Genomic DNA, 24,145 nt, shown 5'->3' with positions numbered 1-24,145 from the left:
GCAAATTAGAAATTCAAGTAAGGAATTTTGTTGACAGAGGGGAAAGTATTAGGCATCCCTCGAGTGTCATGGTTCTAGCACGGTCACATTTATTGATGTATACTTATCTTGATATATTTAGGATAACTTGTGTCGGTATATCATGGTTTGCTTAATTTTTAATTTTGAGTTTTTATTAATCCTAAACCGGATGCATAACTTCTTTCTCAATCTTGACATTTGGAGACATAACTATCTTCCTCTCTCGAGTTCATCTCACCTAATAATCTCTATTTAAACCTGTTGATTTAATGTAATAAAATTTAATTAGTAAAATAATTTGGCCAAGGTGCGTAACCACATCCTTGCGTTTCTTTTAATGAGTAACGACCCAAGAGCATCCCCAAGTCGTCAAAAGGCGTACTTGATCTCTCGGAGGTCTTGTACAAGCATCTTAGCATTCATTCATTGCATACATATGAAAAGTAGTTTAGAATTAAAACTTTTCAACATAATAGTCAAACTCTTTTATAAAAGTATAAGATAGATAATAAGTCTCAACATATTCCATCTTAGACACAAGTGAAATAACAAAAGGTCACAACCCTTTCATCAATTTGAAAAGAAACTATTGTCCATTACAAAGTATTCGAAAATCTAAAACAAAAAAACAAGTCATGTCCTAGAACATATGAGGACATACCGAACTTGAGAGAATGTTATTTCCCAAGCTTCAACGTTAAATTGAATCCTCACTTGCCACCTACACTTGAAGACACGGAAAACATATGGAATTAGCACATTGAATGGACTAAGTATGGTGAACATGCAAGAAAACTATGCAAAAAAGGACATCTAGTTTAAAATGTACTTTTATGTAATTTTGATAGAAACCTTCATCATAAGAGTTTAATAGACATAATATAAGTCAACAATCATATATATGACATATTTCATATTCAAAAAGTAAGCCTTTCATCAATTTAGAATCTCTACCTAACATTACTTTAAGACTCCCCTAAGTAAGACATGAAGAGAATTCCCATACACCCTCGTCAAAGACACCTAGATGATCCTCAAAGCTACCCTAGCTAAGAACCATTCATCTCAAAATTCTATCATTAAAAGAAAATTCATTACATAAGTCATTTAAAAGTTAATCATACAATTAGAGGACTTCACATAATGGTCTTGGAAGACCTAGGGAACTCATCCTAGACCCTTCAAAGCCTACTCGTGCCATGTATAGATAGTGTCTCATTCCACTACCTACACGGTGTATAACTTCTCCAACACTAGAATGAACATCCACATGATGAGAATAGTCACTAATAAATATAGACCACACTATCTAGGAATGGAATCTGGTGTCATAAGAGCACCACACCGTGAAAGGTGTTCTACTTCTCAAAGGTAGAACTAGTAATAATCCCATGTTGCGCATGATTAAGGGATATCAAGGTCTTCTTTGTATTCTACTCTCATGCTCAAGTAAAGCTACTACCAGAAGCATATCCACTCGGTGCTTTTCTTTTGTTCTCATAGAATAAGTTGAGAAGGTACCATCTTTATGTCCTACCGACTCATAATACTTCTACCAAGATAGGGTCCACTAGGGCTTCCAATAAAGGTTAATTCAGATAGCTCATTCTAACGTTCTTTTAATATTCAAGGTTCCATTTAAGTCTTTCATAGAAGGGAACCTACATTAGGTCTACCGATCCTAGACTTTCATTTGTACATTCATACACATACATGACAAGGTGACTAAGACTACCAAGTCAAGAGTTCATAATCCATAAGCTTTCATGTATCAAGAAGAAAGACTCAATTCTACCAATTGAGAAATAACATCATTCTATGAAGGCTCTCCCAAGTCCTTAATCATCATAAATCAACAACTAGAATGTATATAATTCAATCATACTATCATAGAACACGTATTGGATAATTTAAACAATACATGAGCACCTTCTTCTATACCTTCACATAAACCAAATCATGATCATACCATATTTCACAGAATAATGTTGACAAGGCCATGTCGATAACATATATAATAATTAATCACCACCATCATAAGAGGACCATACCAATCAATACAATTCAATATCAATCTATCCAAAATAAGGGAAATATATAAACACACCACCTTCCAATAACCATCATCACCATTCCTTAGCCTTTTCAACAATTTATACAATAACAGAGTCTTACTAATGATAATATACAAAAGGCTAAGACAATATTTCATCCATATCAATGATCCAACAATACTCAATATAGACATCAACATTATAAAACAAGCTATGAACAATTCTACAATAATCAATACATAAATCAATAGCCCACAACAATCTACACATGAATTCAATAAGATTAAGCCATGATCACTTCACTCACTTTAGAGACAAAATTAGGAATTCAAGAAACACATGGGTTCATGGAAGTTCTGATCTTAAAACCACCAATTAACATCAATTACTTCATAAAACATTTATTTAATTCTTTTCATGCAAGAACCCATGCGTAGAATTCAAAATAGGGACTTGCGATTTTTTTCTTTTAGATCTTTTGAAAAGCCTTAGAAATTGACTCCTTGAATCAAAGAAGAATCAAGGATGAAATCACCATACCTATATTGAAGAAATCCCACGAAATTAAGCTTGAAACCTTGGAGAATTCGACCTTCTTCCTTGTAACTTGAAGGTCATCAACAAAGGATTGAACTAGAGAGAGAATTTAGAGAGAAGGGAGAGCATGTAAAATTTTATGATTTTAATTGAGTGTTAGGATTTATGATTAGATTAATGGGTGTATAATGACCAAAAACCTATATATAATACACACCCAAAGTACCCAAAATACCTCTACATTAATTGGACCTTTTTAAAAGTCATACTTAACTTTAATTTTCGAAATTATCTTCGGGGAAAAAGTCCACGTCGCGAAGATGTTCCCACAAGTTTTTTGGAAACAAATTTTGGTACATAAGATTCCGCGACGCGGACCAAAAATTTGGTCCTTGGTGAACCAAATCCGCGACACGGATTGGTATCATCTATGAACAATTCTTTCTTCCTGCAGAAGATTGTCGGCCCAAGGTTGAGTTCTCCTCTAGGAACCTTAGGGCGGTCCTTGGAGAGTCATAAACGGACATTTTGACCCTAAACATTTCCCTCTAGGTTTTAGTGTCATCTCACTGATTTTTGACTCCAAACAACACCAAAAAAACATACAACAATCAATGACAAAATAGCACATACTCAAGACTAGTTTCCGGACGTTCTGGTCGTCCTTTGCATTTTGACTTCCAAACTCTATAAACTGACTTCTAATGCTAATATTCATTGTTCTAACACCTTATTAACTTATAACTTGCATGATAGGCTCCATATTAACCTAGTTAATTTTGAGGGTCGTTACACAATGCCTAAAAAATAGGTGTAACAACATTCTTAATTGAGGTAAATATTTTTATGAGGTGTAAAGAAGTTTTTTTAACGTTAAAAAGAATTATTTGCCTTTATAAATAAAAAATAACTTGTTCAAATCAAATCATTATTATTAACACCGACTAAATTTGTATAAGGTCCAACAATTTAAATTTAAATAGTAAAAAACAATATGACATATATATATATATATATATATATATATATATATATATATATATATATATATATATATATATATATATATATATATATATGTGTGATATAAGGTCATTTAGATTAAAATGTGGAAATGTTAACATTAATAAAAATTGTATATCAATAGTAATTCAATTAATGATTCAACCTATATTAAGCCAAAATTTTTTGTTTTTAATTAAACAAAGTGTACTAACTCTAAATCCTTAATTAATTTTGATATTTAATGAGGTTCTATGTGACATTAACGAAACTTATTCAAAGCATCAAAATTGTACAACAATAAATAACAATAAATATATTTAATTTCAAATTTATTTCAATCGAACTATGAATCAAACAAAACTACATATTCAAAAAATTATAAAATTACATCACACTCCATAGATAAATTAAAAGAGGTAAGTTAGAATTGAGTATCACAAAATCTTGACCGAATCTCAATTAGAACGTTCATAAATCTTTTATAGGTTATATGTAGTGGTATATATATTGTACCGGTATAAAAGTAATGATAAAGAAAAGAGAAGATGCTAATATGTTTGGATTTTGAAAGAAAAATAAAATGAAACGTTCTCCTTCTTTTCCCCTTTCTTGCGTGAGTTTTCTTTTAATTTTTGTTGATATTTTTTCCTTCTTTTCCTGTGAGTGTCTATTATTTTTTTAATCTTCATTTTCTATTTTCTTTTTTCGATTCTTTTTTTGTTTTTTTTAATTGTTGTGTTATGCTTCTAGTATATGTAGTAGTGTGTGTGTGTGATGTGTGTGGAGTTGAGGTAGTGTGTTTGGGAACTGGGGTAGTTTAAGTGAGCAGGTAGTGGAGTTAGAGGGGAATAGGGGCAATGGGGTGGGGTAGTGGTAAGTCATTTCATTTTTAAAAAAAAATTAAATAAAATAAATACTAAAAAAATATTAGCTAATAAAATTACAAGAAAAAATGTATAGCTACTCTAAATTATAATTAAGAAAGACTAGCTCATTTATTTGAATTTAAACTAAAAGAAAATATATTATTTTTAGAAATTTCTTCTTAAAAAAAATGAAAAATAAAAACCTAACTTAAAGTGTGACTCTATTTTTTGTAGTTTTCAAATCTTTTAAAACAAACTTAACAAAATAAGATAAAGAAATAAAATACAATATCTAATTCGAAATAAAAGAAATATTTAACAACTTAAAATAGTGAAAAATATAGGTTCGGTCAAAATTTACATGTCCACAATGTCCACCATTTTTTGACTTAGACATTTGTTCTAGCAAGTTGTTTAGTTCATTATATTTGGGTTTCATCCCTCCTTGTTCAAGACTTGGTTATCATTTAGTAGTTTTGGTATATTGACTTTTACTCTAGGTTGTTTACTTCCTACATTTGTTTAGTTAGTTCATTTGGATCCTTGTTGATGTTTATGAAAAATTGTTACTTAATTTATTCAACTAGATTCTGTAACTTAAACGCCTTAATTATTACGTTTGTTTATTTGATTTTAGTTGTAGTACTGGTTCTCCCACCAGGGGATTAGGGGGTGTGTCAATCACAACAGTCTGGTTCGTGATAAAGTTTGTGTCAGATCCTAGGTTCATTGATCTCGATGTACAGAAATGATTCTATTAGAGTCTCGCGGAAAGATACAGGGAATCCTTTACTTTTCTTCAAGAGGCTATAGAACTTTAGGAAATCTCTATATTTTTTTGTGTCTCCTTTCATGCTATAAATCGGCTCCCGTCAATGCTCCAGTAGAGGAACCTACGGTGAGAGGTCGTGGTCGAGGAAGGGGTAGAGGAAGAGCTAGGGATAGAGGTCGTGGGAGTGTAGAACCTGCTGAAAATGAGGTACCGGTTGAAAATGCTCCTATAAATTAGAAGCCTCATGTAAATAATGAGGATATAGAAGGGGATATTGAGGTCAGTGATGTTGAGGAAAATGGACAAGAGGAAGAGGTTCTAACGGAGACTATAGTTGTTCCATTATCGACCCGATATTACCAAAATAGTTATGGAGTTCTTGTAAGGGTTAACTGGTCTAAAGTGCTTCCATTTGCTCAAGTTCCTGTTAATTCTCCTACTTCTAGCACTGCGTCCAAGACTGGTGGTAATATAGCTACTAATGCTTTCTTCAGTCCTTTGTTGGATTCCTTTATGACCGGTAATGAGCATGAAATGTTGACTAAGTTTCTAAAGTTTAAACCTATAGCATTTATTGGTTCAGAGTGTGAGTACGCCTATGAATTCATTGTGGATTGCTACGAGAGGAAACATATATGTGGTATTGTTCACCAACATGGGGTTAAGTTCATGTGTTCCCAATTTCAAGGTAAGGCGAAGTAGTAATGGAGAGCCTATATGGAGTGATAATCTTCTACTTGACCTCCAATCACTTGGGCCCAGTTTCATGTTTTATTCTTAGAGAAGTATATGACAAGAACCTCGAGGGATCGTAAGAAGGATGATTTTATGGATTTAGAGCAACGTTGTATGTATAAGAATGGTTATGAGGTCAAGTTTCATGCTTTATCTAGATATTCTACTCAATTGGTGACTACAGAGGAGGAGAGGATCCACTGATTTGTTAGAGGGTTGAATTCTGAATTTCAAGTGTTATATTTCCATATGACTTCTACAGGGAGAAGCTTGAATGATGTGACAAACTATACTAAGAAAGTGGAAGGGGTGAGGCGAGACAGTCAAGCTAAGGCATTGACTAAGAGAGCCACGAATTTTTGAAATTTTTCAGGGTTCCTATTATAAAGGATATGGTAAGCCAATGCTGGTAGCCAAGCCAATTAAGTCTGCTATGCCCGCTTCTACAGGTAACCATTTTGGAACTCCATCTTATAATTTTCAGGATAGCCAGCGGGTCGCTCCTTCGAGAGGAAGCAGATCATCTTTTAAGCATACTTGCTATAATTGTGGAGAACTTTTAAAAATGAAGAGATTTTCTCCAACTGCGTGTGCTAGATTCCGCACAGCATCCATCTAGAGAAGTGGTACCCGCGGGGAATGGTAATAATGGTAGAGGACATCGCCAAGGTGGTAGAGGGGGTAATCAACAAGACCGTGGAGCTAGAGGAAATCGTGGTGGATGCATAGGTAACGCGCAACCAAGCGGGGAAGTAGCTCTTTAAGATGATAGGTCTCAATGTTATGATTTTTCGTTCAAGAATGAGATAGAGGCATCTGACGCGGTGATCACATATACTATTCTTGTCTGTGAGAGAGTGGCTAATGTGTTGTTTTTTCTGGGTTCTACTTATTCTTATGTCTCTGTGGGATTTGTCATAGAATCGGATATGATTTTTCATGTTATTAATGCCCTTATTCATGTTTCTACCCTTGTTGCAGAGTCGGTCATAATTATTCATGTCTATCATGCTTGACCTATTTTGTTTATGGGTACTTGGGTTGATTTAGTGATTTTAGATATGACTGACTTTATCATAGTCAGGCATAACTAGGTTGTCCCCCTTTTATATTGTATTAAATTTTAATACTAAATCGATCACTCTACAAATTTCGGAAAGGGAAAAATTAGAGTGGGAAGGGGTGTACAAGCCTAAGAAAGCTAAGATTATGCCCTCTATTTGGGCTAGTAGATGAGTAGAGCAGGGTTATTTGTCTTATTTTGGCCCATTTAAAGGATGTTGAGATTAAGACTCCATCATTGGGTCTATTCATGTGGTGTCTGAATTTAGTGAAGTATTTCCCAATGACTTGTCTGGTATGCCTCCAGAGAGAGATATAGATTTCTACATTTATTTAAAGTCTGGTACTCATCCCATTTCCATCCATCTGTATCGCATGGCTCCAACAGAATTAAGAGCGCTTAAGTCTCAAATCGAAGATCTTCTTGACATGGGATTTATTCCCCCTAGTGCTTCTCCATGAATTCTCCAATTTAATTTATTAAGAAGAAAGATGGTAGCATGAGAATGTGTGTATATAAGAGATAATTGAATAGGGTCACTATTCGAAAAAAGTACCTTTTACATCAAACAGATTATCTTTTTGACCAATTGAAAGGGGAAACAATTTTCTCTATGATTGATCTAACATCAATATACCATTAATTTAAAATCAGGCTTGAGGATGTGCCCAAGCCGGAGTATAGAACTCATTATGGGACCTTTGAGTTTTTTGTTATGTGTTTTGGTTTGACCAATGCGTCTTCAACTTTCATGAGTCTAATGAATGGGGTGTTCAAACAATTTCTTGATTCGTTCATGATAGTATTTATTAATGGTTATTTAGTCTACTCAAAAAGTGAGAAAGATCATGTCGACCATCTTCATATTGTTCTTGATGTTCTCGGGAGTCAAATGTTATAAGCTAAATTTTGTAAGTGTAACTTTTGGTTAAAGTCTCTTGCATTTTTGGGTCATGTTGTTTCAAAAGAAAGTGTAATTGTAGGTCTTCAAAAGATTAAGGCGTTTAAGAATTGAATTCGGCCATGCTTTGTGACAGAAGGTACAAGTTTCATGGGACTCTCTAGCTATTACGTTGGATTTGAAGAATTTTGCTTCCATTTCTACTCAACTGACCAATTTGACCAAAGACTTTCTTGACCACTAGGCCCATCCTAGAATTATCGGTCAAAGGCAAAGATTTTAGTATTTATTTCAATTCTTCATATTCTGGTTTAGGTGTTGTGTTGATGTAGGACAATAATATTATAGATTATGCCTCGCATGAGAGGAATTACCCAACGCATGGTTTGGAGTTGACAGCGGTAATGTTCATTCTTAAGATTTTGCAACAATACATCTATGGTGTTAAGTGTGAAGTGTGTACCAATCATCATAGTTTGAAGCATATGTTCTTATAAAAGGATCTAAATTTGAGACAACGAAGGTGGATGAAGTTACTTAAGGATTATGACGTGACCATTCAATACTATCTGGGAAAGGCCACTGTGGTGGTAGACTCTTTTTGTCGACAGTGGTTAGTATAGATAGTTTGGCTTGCTTAAGCATATCCTAGCGACCTTTTGTCAATGAATTAAGACCCTAGAGTCTACATTTATGCATTTGGGCATCTCAAAAAGATGGAAATTTGGAGGATCTTAGAAAAAGACGGGTATGGCACACGAAACCACCCTTGAAGCAAATAGTGTACTCAACTTTAAGAGTAGAATATGAATTTTGAGAGTAGATGGCTTGATTGGGAAATTTTTGGCAAAGGCTCACGATTCGCGATATTCTATTCATTTTAGTGTGACCAACATGTAGAGATACCATAAATGAATATATTTATTCTCAAGTAAGAAAAATGACATAGCGGAATTTGTGGTGAAGTGTCAAAAATTATCAACAAGTGAAGTATGAACATCAAAGTCCTGCATGCTTACTTCAAAGAATGTCAATTCATAAATTGAAGTGGGAAAGAATATTCATGAACTTTGTGGTTGGTCTTCCTAAAACCTTGGGGAAGTTTGATTCTATTTGGGTAGTGGTTGATAGATTGACTAAATTAGCCCATTTTATTCTTGGAAAAGTTGCTATGATGTTGAACAAATGGATAAAGTGTATGTGAAAGAGATAGTGAGGTTGCATGGGGTGCCCCTTTCTATCATCTCATGATATGGTACCCAATTCACTTTCAAGTGTTGGAGGAAATTTCATGATGAATTTGGCACACAATTTACTTTTAGTACAACCTTCCATCCGCTGATAGACGGGCAGTCAGAGAGGAATATTTATGTGTTAGAAAACATATTGAGAGCATGTGACTGATTTTGGAAGGCATTGGGATAAGTTCCTACCTTTGTGAGAGTTTTTTCATAATAATAGTTATCACTTTAGAATAAACATGACACCTTTTGAGGCAGTCTATCGAAGGGAATATATATTACTCATGGGATGGTTAGAGGTTGGAGATGTGAAACCTTTGAGGGTCGATTTACTAAAAGATGCTAAAGATAAAGTGATGAACATTTAAGGTAAACTTCTAGCATCCCAGAGTAGACAAAAGAAGTATGCGGATCATAAGGTCATAAACATGGTATTTCCTTATATAGTGAAAATGTTCTTCTTACGGTATTATCCATGAAAGGGTTAATGAGATTTGGTAAGAAGGGCAAACTATGTCCTAGGTACATTAGTCCATTTGATATTCGTGAATGTGTGAGACTGGTACTTTATAAGTTGCTTTAACTCCTAATTTATCAAGCATTCATCTGGTATTCGATGTATTCATGTTTAGGTATCATAATGACGGTGATTATATCATCAAGTGGGATTCAATTTTGTTATATAAGAACCTCCAATATGAAGAGGAACCGCCCTGGAGGGGATTTATGCCGCTTTGGCACTGCCACTGTGCTCGGGAGGATGCAAATTAAAGTTTTTAATAGCTCCTAAACAACTTATTATGCATTCTTGACTTTTTGAGAAAAGTAACGAACGCTCGACGACTCTTACTTGTTTTTCACCATTCTTAAGGATAAGAAAAGCTTTTCATTCCTCGATTTCGTCTTTTTGATTCGTAGAACGTAATAGAATGAGTAAATAACAATGGGTAATGGATTGGATATAAATTATGTGGTGTAAATAACCCTAAATTGGATAATTGAGATCATGGGTTTGATCTAGGATCATGGAATTGTTATAGTTTTGGCTAATTAAAGAATGTTTGTTTATTCTATTGTTATTGTGATTGTTTAAAGACCAAGAAAAAACGAAATGAATACGGAAAAAGGGATTATCAAGTTTATTAAGGTTTCAAGCTTTTTTCGAGGTAGGTGATAGTTATTATTCTAGGATTGTGTGATGTATTTTTTTTATTACTTCATTATGATGCATGTATGTAAGTGAATGTTTCATTGTTGATTCAGACTTGTTGTAAATGATATAGCTGAATGCATTTATGCCATCAATCACTTAAAAGTATGACTCGGAAGTATAATTTTGTTTGTGATGGATCAGATTGCCACGTTACGACACAATTAACTTGAATCGAATTGCCACATTCCAGCATATATGAGATCGGTTGCCACATTCTACCATTACTATGGGATTGAGTACCATGTTCCAATGCAGTTTGGGTTCGGGTTCCATGATTGGAACAACTACTTGTGATAAATTTCAAATTGTTGAAGCATGTGATATTGAATATATTGTTTTCATGACTATATTGTTTTAAATAACTTGTTTATACTTTACTTAGTGTGATAGCCGCGTGATCCTACCAGTACACAGTGGTTGTTACTGATACTACACTTGCTCTTATTTTAATTTAGTATAGGGCATTTTCTGGCGTCTATTGACAGAGCTCTCCTAGAAGATTTGTGATCGTTGCTTCCAAATTCAAGGGTGACTTAGAATCTTTTAGTTTTAGTAGTGGTTCACCCACTAGGGGGTTAGTGTAGGTGTCAATCATGATGGTCTGGGTCGTGATATTGATTAATTTGAAAAAAAATTACATTATTATTATAAAATCTCTCTCTCTCTCTCCCTCCCTCCATAATATATATGTCTGTACGTATGTTTGATAATGATTATGATGATGACGATGATGATGATGATAATGAAGATGATGATTATGATAATCACAAAAATGACGATGATGATAATTATAATAATTCTATATATCTAATGATTGCTTAAGTTATGCAAAGACACTTAAAGTTGTTTACATAATTTACTTAGACACCTTTCACTATAGATAATCCATATTGAAAACTTTTATTGTTCATAATAGATATCTATTAGACACTTTTCTCTGACATGGCATAGAAGGTGCAACATACCCATATTGAGCGTGTGAAAGGGCTACTTTTAGCTTTCTTTAATCATATTTTTGTAATCTCTTTCTTCTTCTTTCTTTGGGAACCATAGCTTCTTCCAACACCAGTCCATCGCCTCCATTTCTATCATTGCCACTGTTATCGTCCCCACCACCATCAACTCATCTCCTCCCTTTTTGTCTTCAGTCACCTCTCCCTCTCCCAGTCTCTCATATAATAGTTTCATCTGAAAAATATAATTACCAATATTATTTTATGCAAATACATCCATTTATTCTTCTTCTATTACGCAACAATTACCATCACCTCTACCATTTAGACCGACACTTGGTCAAGTTTTTTTAATCAACTCTATATTCCTTTAATTTTTATAATTATTTTTACACTCACTTCACATCCTTTATCACCATTAAATATATATCTACAATTGTTTATTTAGAAACTTAAAAGAAAACTTTTAGAATAGTATTATGATAGATAGTAGAAAGAACTTGGTAGATTTGGTAACAAATTAAACAACAGTGATTATTAAAGTTCGTTTACTTTTTTTATTTAATTTGAACAATTTACATGGTTAATTTATGATAAAAGAATGGAAACCAAAAAGAGAAAGATCAGGTGGGGGCTGATTCTTATTGGTTGTAGGGAACAATTTGGTGGGTAATTCTTTTTTCTTTTAAAATATTTTTTTAAATCATATTGAGTTAGTATAAATTTTGATAATTTTTTGTATCCCGTTGACACATCTCATAATTTTATTCGTCATATTGTCATGTTATGTTATAGGAGTCTGTCTCACACACATTATATTTTTGGCTGATTTTCCAAAAAATGTCATATGGGTGTCTATCCTAAGTACTACATGTGTTCAATGGGTACAAGACTTAGTTAAGGTGTTCAAATGAAATATGCGGACAACTTCAAGGGAATATGTATGACTTAAGTCTATACTAATTTTAAAGAAATAACACGTGTCAAAATTCTAAGAATAGACTGTTGAAATAATTAAAATTAATTACCTGATTTTAATGCACAAAAGATTTAATATGAGACATGTCATTGTTAAGATTAAACTGTCATCCCTCATTATTAAACCATCTTAAAAAATTCAAAATGTCATGGATTTAGAAATTCATGTCACAAATTTTAACTAGCCACTATCCATTTTGTAACTTCCATTTTAAACTATCAATCCAATAAAAAATATTAAACCTTTATCTTTAACTCCTTTGAAAACCTGTGAAAGGAAGCACAATCACAATTTATGTTAAAAGATTAGACAGTGGAAAAAATCTTCTTTCAATTTCTTACTCATCTTAGATTTGTTATTTTACCAAAGTTTGTATTCTTTGATTGTTGTTTTGTTCAATTATTGAATACATAATATCTATTTGATATTTATTCTTATTGATATTCTAGATTCCATCATGTACGAACCAGATCATCGTGATTGGCATCCACACTAACACTCCGGTGGGACAACCATCTATACAAATTAGTAACCAACATAACAAATACTAAGACATCAAAGTTACGAAAGCAAGTTAAATACTAAGGAAAAGATAGAGAGTTCCCATAAACTCCATAACATCAAGCTAATCAAGAAAACAACTGGAAAAATAAACCTAAAACCTGAAAGTCAATGTACCAAATTATCTACCTATGAACCAAAAGTCTAAAGGAATATGGGTACAATCGAAATAAACATAAGAATATCTGATGAACTAGACTAACTCCAAATTAAATGGACTAAACAGAATGGTACTCAAGACAGCCTAAAAGAATTAGTCACCCTTGAATTCAAACGATCACTGATCCTTCAAGCGAGGTTTGTCAATGGCTACATAAAGATACCTTGTACTCAACATAGAAAGAGAAAGTGTAGTATTAGTACACAACCGCTGTGTATTGGTTAGATCATGCGGCTATTTCACTAAGTGAAACATACATGAGTCATCACAACATAATAATAACATGTATACACCGAACATATACAATATCATTATTACTTACGAATGAATGTACAACTTCAAATTTCTCAAGATATACAGTTATTTCAAGTCAATTGTCCTCTTGTGAAATTCAAACTCAAACTATTAGCATACAAGAATTTGGCATCCAATCCAATGTTTATGACGAAATTGCCGCAACATGAAAACCGATCCAAGTTATAGTGTAAAAAAGAAACACTCGTGTAATACTCCAAAATTCTAGAGCCTAATTTAGAGCCTAACATGACAGTCTAAGAGTTTTAACACTGTTTTAAAGTCAATTATAATGTATACAAGTCATTTAAGATGTTTCAGAATAAAAATGTCAAGGAGCGTCCATAATGTCCGGAAACTAGTTCAAGCTATATTAGTGTGCCTTAGCCAGCTTGACAAGGTTTTAGGAGTCGGAATACAATGAAATTTTGTTGTAAGTTGTATAACACGTATTAGAGTTTGTTTAAAATCGAAACATCTGAGTACGAATTTCCAAGTACAAACCGATGGGTCATTGAGGAGTACCCTTGCATTTTTCTTAAAAGTTGTCTAAGACAGTAGCCATCAACGACCACAGGCAACGAGGCATGTTTGGATCAACGGGGCGTCGATTCCTTCATTAACCAACACTTAGACTATTTGGATAAAGGTCCATTTGTAGCGGTGTCTTACACCGACAACGGATGTGCAAGATGGAGGGTGCAAGGGTGTTGATTGAACTACGGCCTGTCAGTCGGGGTTTAGCAGGTCAGGCCACTGTTTTGCAGTTTCATTTTAATTATTTCAATTATTTAATTAATTGTTTAGTTAATAAGTTAGGGGTTAAGGAAGATCTAATTAAGTTAGTTACTGACTTCTATAAAGACACCAAACCTAATTAAACTAAACCTAACTCTCATAATTCCCAAAACCCAATTGATCTTCCTTTTCTCTTCTTTCTCTCTCAAAAATAGAATAATTCCATTGAAGTCTAGTTCAAGGTATAACATATGCAATAAGGGGATTTATATTTATAATTCTCCATCAATTAACAATGTATGAGATTCCTTTCTCCAAAGGAATCTTCGAAAATTAATTTCAAAAAGAAGTGTTCTAGATGTGTTCTTTTATTACGAAATTGATCTTCTAATTGGATTTGTTTATGATTAGTTTATATAATTATGAGTATATTATGATGTATTGTAATTAAATTATGCTAGTTCTTGATTAATTAACTTAGGTTTTGAAGTAGATCATGAATTTGAGCTAAGTCCCTAACCGTGGGCTATGAACTAGTGATGAATTGTTGTGTAATGATTCAATTCACTTCATTATTGTGTTAATTAATATTGAATGATGATATTACACTAATTTTTTTGTTGAATTAGATGGTTGATCATAAGACTATGATCATGGCTTGTGAAGGGGATTTGGGTAATTCTTGTGATTTCAATTCTTTGCTTTAATTATGATTTTTTTGTTCTTAGTGATGAAGTTGTATTGAAGTATAACATATGATAAGATTGATTAGGGTTTGTATGATGTTGAATTAAAATGTCTAGAATTAAGTGATTGTGAGATTACGCTTAAGATGTATTGATATAATGTTGGTAATTAAGTACCTATGTGCCTTACTATTAGGTAATAACGTTAATGTGCTAATCTCACATATGAGGGTTGTAATGAAAGGTGTTCTCATGTAATTACTATTGAAATATGACTATGACTATATAAAGGGTAGAGCCTATGACCTAATCTAAGATATGATTGTTAATGAAAGACATTTCAAAAGGGACTCTAGCTTAGCACAGAGTGAACTAGAGTGAGGACTGTCCCTTACCACATAGCGATGGTAGGATAACTAAAGTACTCATGAGATTGGAGACAATTCTTGAACTATGTTGGCCCCATAGGAATACTAGCTAGTGGATACATAAATATACTATGTTCATGTTTTATACTACCTAGTCAAGTAGTCCACCTTCCTTCGGTGTAGGGTACTATGACACTGTCTTCCACATTGGCTCATGTGGTCTATATTGGTTAAGGTAAGATGTTCTCAAAAGTGAAATGAAGTAAGAAAGTTGACTCTAACTAGGATGAATTGGGGTTTCACTTAGTCTAGGTAGGGGTATGGGACTCTAGCTATACATTGCACAAGTTATCCTTGAAGGGAGTCTTAGAAGGATGTTCCTACATGATTACATGCTTATAAATGTAAATGATATGTATATGTTGTTCTTATATGTTAATGGCACTATGTGATGTTGGTTCACATATGAACACATGGTTGGTCTCTATTGTTAAAGTATGATGATATTGACTATGAATAATATATTATGTGAAGTGCGCATTGCTTATGATTCTTGTTGAGTTTACTTGGTTGAGTGAGGTTATTGGGCCTTCCCTGTCCATTGCACCAGTGCACTTAACAGGGTTCATGAGTAATGGTCTTTCTTTGATTATGATGTTATGAACTCTTATACATCTTGTTGATATTATAACTTGATGATAAATTTGTTTTCATTATGTGCTTAATTATGTTGAAATGCATGTTGTCTTGACCACACTTAGTATTGTTGGTCTTGTGATATGCATGTTTTTTGACTTAATAAAGATTTGCTATTGACTTGTATTGGTTCTTGATTGTGCATAAGAATTTTTAAAGTAAATTAGCATGCTTTAGTGAAATGACCCATCGTAACATGATTTCTATGTTGTAGATGAATATGGTCCTATACTTACTAAAAGTAATGTGCTAACCCCGTTTCTCCCTTTTCCCCCAACAATTTAGGGTTCCGATCATTGAAGTATTGGTGAAAACATTTGAAGAAGTATTGGATACCCATTCTCCAAGTTGGGTAGGTCTTCACTACTTCAAGGCCAATCCCACTTTCTACCATTAGATGTCGATTAGTCTTAAAAACACTTTGTTCATTCTTTTTCATTTGAGTACTATGATTGTATAGACTATATGTGGATTTATTGGTATTGATTTATGGGCTACGTCCAATTTTTATACTCTTTTTTTACAAGGTTTAATATGAGACGTCCATTCTAAGACTATGTTATGTACCTTATATATATATATATATATATATCCACACACACACACACACACACACACACACACACACTATGTGTTCTTCCTATACGAAGGGTTTATGTATACTCGATATGAATATATTATGTGTAAGCGAGAGGTCTAAGTAAACCTCATGAAGTACTGTAGATGAAAATTTTTAAATTTTCTGTGTTTTTAACCTATAAAATGTAATGGCAAAGGCTAGTCGTAGTCTTCTTAGAAGACGACAACGCTGGATGCCTCTGGGGGGGTACTTCTCAGATGTGACAACTCGATCCATTCAACAAGCCACAATCACAATCAAAAGTATATTATCAAAATCATAAAATCAAGTTATGATTCATGACATTATCATTCATTTATCTCATTTACAACTAGTGTGATCAATAATGCAACATTAGCAAAAATACACGTATTGTAATGAAGCAAGAATAAAGTTATATCAAAGAATCATGAAAATACAACCATCACTATCCTTAAAACAAACTTGAATTACCTAAGAAACTTGATTCTTCTCCTTCCGTATTTGTTCTTCTTATTCTTGGCCTACAAACAATTAATTTAACAATGAAATCAATAAAAAATAACTAATTACCTGAATTACCAATAGTTTTATCAACCCTAGATCAAACCCTTTACCCAATACCTATAATAGGGTTACCCACCCCCCAATAGATAAATTACCCGTTAGATTACGTTCTACGGATGAAAAAATGGATTTTGGAGATAAAATATTACCTTTAGCCTCAAGAATGATTTAAAACTTTTTAGAGAAAACCTGAGTTCCTTCCTTAGCACGCATTTCAAAAATTGTAGAATCAAAAGTTTTTGGGATTTATTTTTTACTTTAAGTCGCATTTGCCCCTCTATGGCGGCACTCGCCTACTACAGTGACCCTGCCCAAGTGGGAAAAATCATGCTTCAGTTGCTTGCACGAAACTAGTGAGAAAATTTAATTATCCCAAAACACCATTTGAGAACACATTTCCCCCCAAGGACACTCAGAAACTACGCACTCGCGCTAAGATTAGTTTCGAGATTTCTACTTATTCGAATTCAATTTCGTAAAGTCATACTGGTTACATAAAGTCTTATCTATCTACTCATGTGATCACATTTTTAATTACATCACCCAATTATTATAAGATTTTGCTAGACTTGAATGACTCAAATTTGTTAAAGTATTGACAAGGTTGGTAAATTCCAAGTTACTACGAAAAGGATTTCCCATCAAAAAATTTTCCAGATTGGTTTTTCCATATTGACAAAATCCGGTCGTTACAATAGATACCAATTTATTCATAACTTTTCCTTGAGTGAAAAACTTTGGAAAAATAAGCTAAGTAAGGAATGGAGTAATACCTAAATCGACGAACAATTGGGGATACTTGTCTTCCATGTCCTTCTTAGTATCCCAAGTAGCTTAGTCAACTGAACAATGCTTTCACTGAACTTTCACAGACTTAATCTCTATGGTCCTCAACTCCTGTACATTAGGATAAATTTTTTTAATTGACACCTCCTCATATTTAAGGTCCTTGTCTCACATAATTGAGTCTCGCTTAATTATAAAATCCTTGTCGCCAAGATATCTCGTCAACATGGACACATGAAAAGACAGATTAACTCCCGATAGGTTGGGAGGTAAAGGCAATCTACATGACATTGGCCCTACATGTTAAAGAACCTTAAAGGGACCAATGTATCACAAACATAACTTTCCCTTCCTGTTAAACATCATCACCATCATCACACCTTAAAGGGTGATACCTTAAAAAAACATTCTCACTAATCTGAAATGTGATCTCTCTCATCTTATGATTAGCATATTTCTTCTATGTAGTCTAGGTTGCTAAAAGTGCAATTTTAATTCTCCTCACATTCCGTTGAGCATCCTTCACTAAATCGACCCCAAAGGTTTCTCATCTTTATCTTCGAACAATCCTATGTGTCATCTACATCCCCTCCCATATAATGCATCGAACTAAACATATTAATATTGGGGTGATAACTATTATAATAAGAGAAATCATACAAAGGTAAGAACTTATGATAATTCCCTCCAAAGTCAATCATGCATTCCCTTAACATGTCTTCTAACATTTGAAGAGTGGTCTCTGATTGCCCGTCCATCTGTGGGTGGAAAGTGGTACCAGAAGTGAGTTATGTGCCCAATTCATAATCTAATTTGCTCCACAATTTGAAGTAAATTGCGTACGTCAATCTGAGATAATAGAAAGGGGTACCCCATGTATTCTCATTACCTCCTTCACATATACCTTAACCAATATTCCAATATTATAATGTATTCTTATTGGAATGGGCTAACATAGTAAATCTATCAACCACTAACCAAATTGAATCAAACTATCCCAAAGTCATTGGAACTGCAACAACAAAATCCATGACTTTTATTTCCCACTTCTATTCTGTAGTTAGCATACTTTGAAGCAAACATGTAGGACTTTGATACTCACTCTTTACTTGTTGGCAATTTTGAAACTTTGCCACAAACTCTGCTATATCCTTCTTTATTCCCTATAACTAATTAATTCGCTTGAATTCTCGATACATCTTTGTCACGCCTGGATGAATGGAATACCGTGAACAATGATATTCTATCAATAGTTTCTGAATAAGGTCATCAACTCAAGGAACAAATCCTTGTTTTAAAAATTATAACACATTTCCCGTGAAGAGTGGTCTTTTGCGCCTTACCCATCGATGTCTTGTTCTCAATTTAATTCAAATTTTCATCCTCAAATTGTTTTGCATTGATCATTTCATTGAATGTGTTCCTAATTTCAATGCTAGGTAATACCTCTACCTTTCTCTGAGATGTCCAACTATATGAACTTAGACTCCAAGGTATGAATTTCCTTTGCCAAAGGTCTCTTTGTTAAACATAAGCAAGCTAAACTACCCACACTCATCGCAATTCAACTTAAAGCGTCCCCCAATACATTAGCCTTACCCGGATGGTATTGAATGGTCAGATCACAACCCTTGAGTAGATCCATCCCCCATTGTTTTCTCAAATTAAGATCCTTTTAAGTGAAAATATGTTGTGAACTATGATTATCAATAAATACTTGACTCTTGACTCCATAGACGTAATGCCTCAAGATCTTCAGAGAAATCACTATCGCTATAAATTCTAAATTAGGTGTTGGATAATACCTTTCATGCACCTTCAACTTATGCGATGTATAACTTATAACATTCATATCCTGCATTAACACAACCTCAAATCTAGAATGTGATGCATCACAATAAACTATAAAATCCTTAGTTCCCATCGGTAGTGCTAAGGTAGGTGTTGTTTTCAAGAGAGTTTTGAGCTTTTGAATGTTGCCCTCACATTTTTCAGTCCATTCGAAGGATACCTCTTTTTTTGTTATCAAACATTTCACGTGAGTGGTTATAGAAGCAAAGTTCCTCAGAAATCAATGATAATTGTTAGAGATCTCCACAAAACTCATAACTTCCGTCACAAAAAAAGGATGAACCTGATTCTTAACCGCCTCAATCTTATGCGGATCTACTATTTCCCCTTTTTTGAAACTACATGCCCCAAAAATGCAACCGAAGTCAACCGAAATTCACACTTAGAAAATTTACCATACAACCTTTGTTTCCCAAGAACACCCAGAACAATACGAAGATGGCTGACATACTCTTTGTCACTTTTGGAATCGATCAAAATATCATCAATAAGGAATATGATGAATGAATCAAGTAATGGATTCAAAACCTTACTCATTAAACTCATTAAAGCTTTATTAAGAAGTTTTTGGGTTTAAGACTTAGCCTCACTTAATTATGCCAGAACCATGTGATATGGAGGGATAGAAATGGGGCGGATACCATGTTCCAAATAAATGTAGAGATTTATGTCTCTATCCGAAGGCATACCAGGTGAATCCATAGGAAAAAGTTCTCTAAGTTTTGACACCACATGAATAGACTCAATAGATGGAGACTCAACCTCGACATCCTGAGTATGACCCAAATAAACCAAACAACCATGCCCTACAAGTTTCTTATCCCGGATGGAGGATATGATCTTAGCTTGCTTAGGCTTGTACAACAACTCCAATCTATTTTTTCCCTTGTCGGAATTTCTAGAGTTATAGACTTAGTATTACAATTAAGCACGACATAAGTGGGGGGAAACCAAGTCATGCCTAAGATTATTTCAAAGTAATATTCATATCCAAAATAACTAAATCAGCCCATGTCTGAAAACCCATAAATAAAATAGGGCAAGCATGATAGACATGGGTGACTATGACAAACTTTTCAACTAGGGTAGAAAGATGGATGGGGAAATCAAGTATATCACTAATCCTTGAGAATGTTAGAGGCAAATCGCATAGACACATAAGAAAAAGTAAAACCCGAATCAAATAACATATTAGTCGGCATGTCACATACAAGAATAGTACATGTGATCATTGTGTATGACACCTCTACCTTATTCTTGCTTGGACTGGCGTAACACTAACCCATATCATCGTGACGGGAGACTTTCTTTCCTCGATGCACTGTACCTCTTCTGGAATTACCATTTCCCATACCCCTGAGTCCTTACTTATTTCATCCTCGCCAATCTTGTGGACGCCCTCGTCCATTATTACCATTTCCCATAAGTACAACTTTTATTGTCTGTTGTTTCTAAGAATCCATCATACTTGGGTGGGTACAAACTCCCATCCTATGCTTCGGTTCTCCACAATTATATCAAGTACGATCAAAATATGGCCTGCTTCCCGTCGAAGGGGCGACTCCTTGGCTATCTTGAAATAATGAGGTGGAGTTCCTGATTAATTACCTGTAGAGGCAGGCATAGCAGACTGATTTTGGAGTGGCTACAAGTGTTGTCCTCCCTTCACCTTTAGAGTAAGAACTTGAAAGTTACCCGAGTTCTTATACCTTTTAGCAATTGCCTTAGTCTAACCGTCTCGCGTCACCCACTCCACTTTCATAACAAAGTTTGTCACATCATTGAAGCGCCTCATTGCAAGTTCATATGAATAGATAATACTTGCAATTCAAAATATAGTCCATTAATATATAAACGAATCCTATCATCCTCAATAGTCACCAATTGAATAAAATATCTAGATAAGGCATGTAACTTGGCCTCATAAGAAGCGACAGACATACAACCTTTTTCAAAGGTCATGAACTCATCTTTGCTGCGTTTTTTCAAAGTCTTTGGCACGTATTTCTTTAAAAACAGGACATCAAACCAATTTTAAGAAAGTGGAAGTCAAAATAAGTTCTACATTCAACAAAAGCACTCCACAAGTGCTTAGCCTCACCTTGAAGTTAAAAAGTCACAAACTCAACCCTATGCTGATGGACAATTCCCAACTTATACAACCTCTCATACTCATATGCATCCTCACTTTTAGAACCATGTCGTACGTGTAGTTTCAACTTCTTATTTCTCAAGATATACAAATATGTCAAGTCAATGGACCTCTCATGAAATCTAATCCCAAACTGTTAGCGTACCTGAATGTGGTACCCAATCCAATGTTTACGCCAAAATGTGAAATGATTCCATGTTTATGCTGCAACATGAAAATCTACCCAAGTTAGTTTGTAAAAATTCAACACCCAATCATTTAATAAGTCATAGTCACAATCACAAGTATATTCTCAAAATCATATAATCAAGTTATGATTTATCGCATTCATTATCAATCTATCTCAGTTGCAACTAGTGTGATCAATAATGCAACATTCACATGCATATATACACATATTATAATGAAGCAAAAGAAAACATATCTCACAAAATCATGAAACCACAACCATCACCTACCTCGAAACAACTTGAATTCCCTAAGAAACTAGATTCTTCCCATTCTAAATTCATCCGCTTTTTCTTTTTCTACAAACAATTAATTTAACACATGAATCAATAAGTAATAACTAATTATCAACAATTCTATCAATCCTCGATAAAAACCCTTGATCCCCCCTTCTTCTAATCCTCTCGATGCTAAGCATAACCCCCTCCCCCCATGAAGTCTTAAATATTCATTGCTATAGGTTAAGGGATAACTATTGGACACTACATCTAAACTCAAGAAGGGTATCCATCCTTGCATACCCAGATTAGGGCTTTTTTCACCATATTTCTCATACCAATATCTTCCCCCATTGATAATAACCCACTAGATTACGTTGTACAGCTAAAAAAATGTATTTGGAGAGTGAAAATCTTACTAATAATCTCAAGAATGATTGAAAACTATAAAAAAAAAACCTTGGTTTGTTCCAAGACCCGTTTCAAAACACACCGTCCACCAACGACACTCAAAAACTACCCCCTCATGCGACGATCAATTTCGTGAGTTCTAATCGGCCAATTCAATTTTGAAAAGTCATGCGGGTTTCCTAACACTACGATCAAATTCATAATTAGATAACCCAATTGTTGCTAGATTTCCCTAGATTTGAGTGATTTCGATTTCGTTCAAATCTGGACAAGATTGAAAAATTTCAAGTTACTACGAAAAAAATTATCTGACCCAAAATATTTCCTTGTTGATTTTTCCATAAAGACGGAACCCGGTCATTACATATAAAAATTGATATATCGACAACTTTGATCATTACTTATTTTTATTAATTTTCCACATTCCATCAACCATTAATACATTGACAACTTTGATCATTTTGGTGAGTTTTATATGGATTTAAAGTAATTCTATTTATCTAATCTTTTAGTTGATTTAATTAGTATATTTTATATCCTCTTTTTCTCTGAATAGACTGCTATATTATTATATCGAGTTGGTATCTCAAGTAACATGTTATGAAAAGTTTAAACTGATGTTGGCTTCAATCTTCTTGAAGGTACAAAAACATTTTACAGTGGTGGAAATGATAAATATTTTTTGAAGAGTTTTTATATCTTCAACAATATTAATTCATAATGTAAAGTACAGTGTCATCTTTTTCTTAAATTGGTGAGTAAATTTATGTCTTATTAATATGGCAAACAATCATACATATGTTTATATGAGTTATCGCGTTAGGTCTGTTAATTGAGATGCCCTTATTACTTGTCTTAACCATATAGGTCTAACATATTCATATTGTGTGTAAATATCAGTTGTGGTATAAAATATGTTACTTCTGTTAGTAAAACATTGTGAAGAGCACTACTTTTATTTTATAAAAATGTATACAGTAGTATTTGTTAACATTGTGTTTCAATTCGTATCTAATTTTGTACATATAAATTTATGTAGATACTTTTACAATTTCTGGTCGTTTCATTTAAAATGGAGTCTTTAATGAGGTTCTTAAGTTGGTAATTGAACGTCGAGAAGAAAATATAATTGATAGATGCCAAAGTGTTACTATTTGTTTTATTCGGTGCATTCATATGCGTTATTTGTATAACACATCCCACATAATTGCTATATATTATCTTATTCGTAACTTTTCAAAGTCCGTTATCATTTGAAAAAACAAAAAAGATGGAAGAGAGATACATTGCAAATAAAAAATTATAAACTCACAAATAATTTTCAAACTAATTATAATTTTAAAATTTTAAAATTTCTCTCATACCAATTAACGTTCTCAATCATTACATCTAAAATTAAATATTTAAAAATGCTTAAAAACAAGAATTGCTATTATATTTTTCTTTCGTTAATTGCTATCTTGTTTTCATTAATCTTTGCATTATATTTTG

The 24,145-nt window shown here is 33.6% G+C and overlaps 1 long non-coding RNA gene across 1 annotated transcript; it reads right to left on the bottom strand.

The window, feature by feature from the left end:
- Positions 1-494: 494 nt before the first annotated feature.
- Positions 495-3,323, bottom strand: LOC109121148 (uncharacterized). Its single transcript, XR_002028538.3, has 2 exons — positions 2,616-3,323; positions 495-742 (listed from the first exon to the last, which is right to left on the bottom strand). It is a non-coding gene; the product is annotated as an uncharacterized lncRNA (long non-coding RNA).
- Between the last annotated feature and the right edge of the window lie 20,822 nt (positions 3,324-24,145).

The sequence above is a fragment of the Solanum lycopersicum genome, chromosome 9 (assembly GCF_036512215.1).
Source record: "Solanum lycopersicum chromosome 9, SLM_r2.1".
Taxonomy (NCBI): domain Eukaryota; kingdom Viridiplantae; phylum Streptophyta; class Magnoliopsida; order Solanales; family Solanaceae; genus Solanum; species Solanum lycopersicum.
The sequence above is the reverse complement of the archived record's forward strand: the minus strand, read 5'-3'. Positions and strand labels throughout refer to the sequence as shown.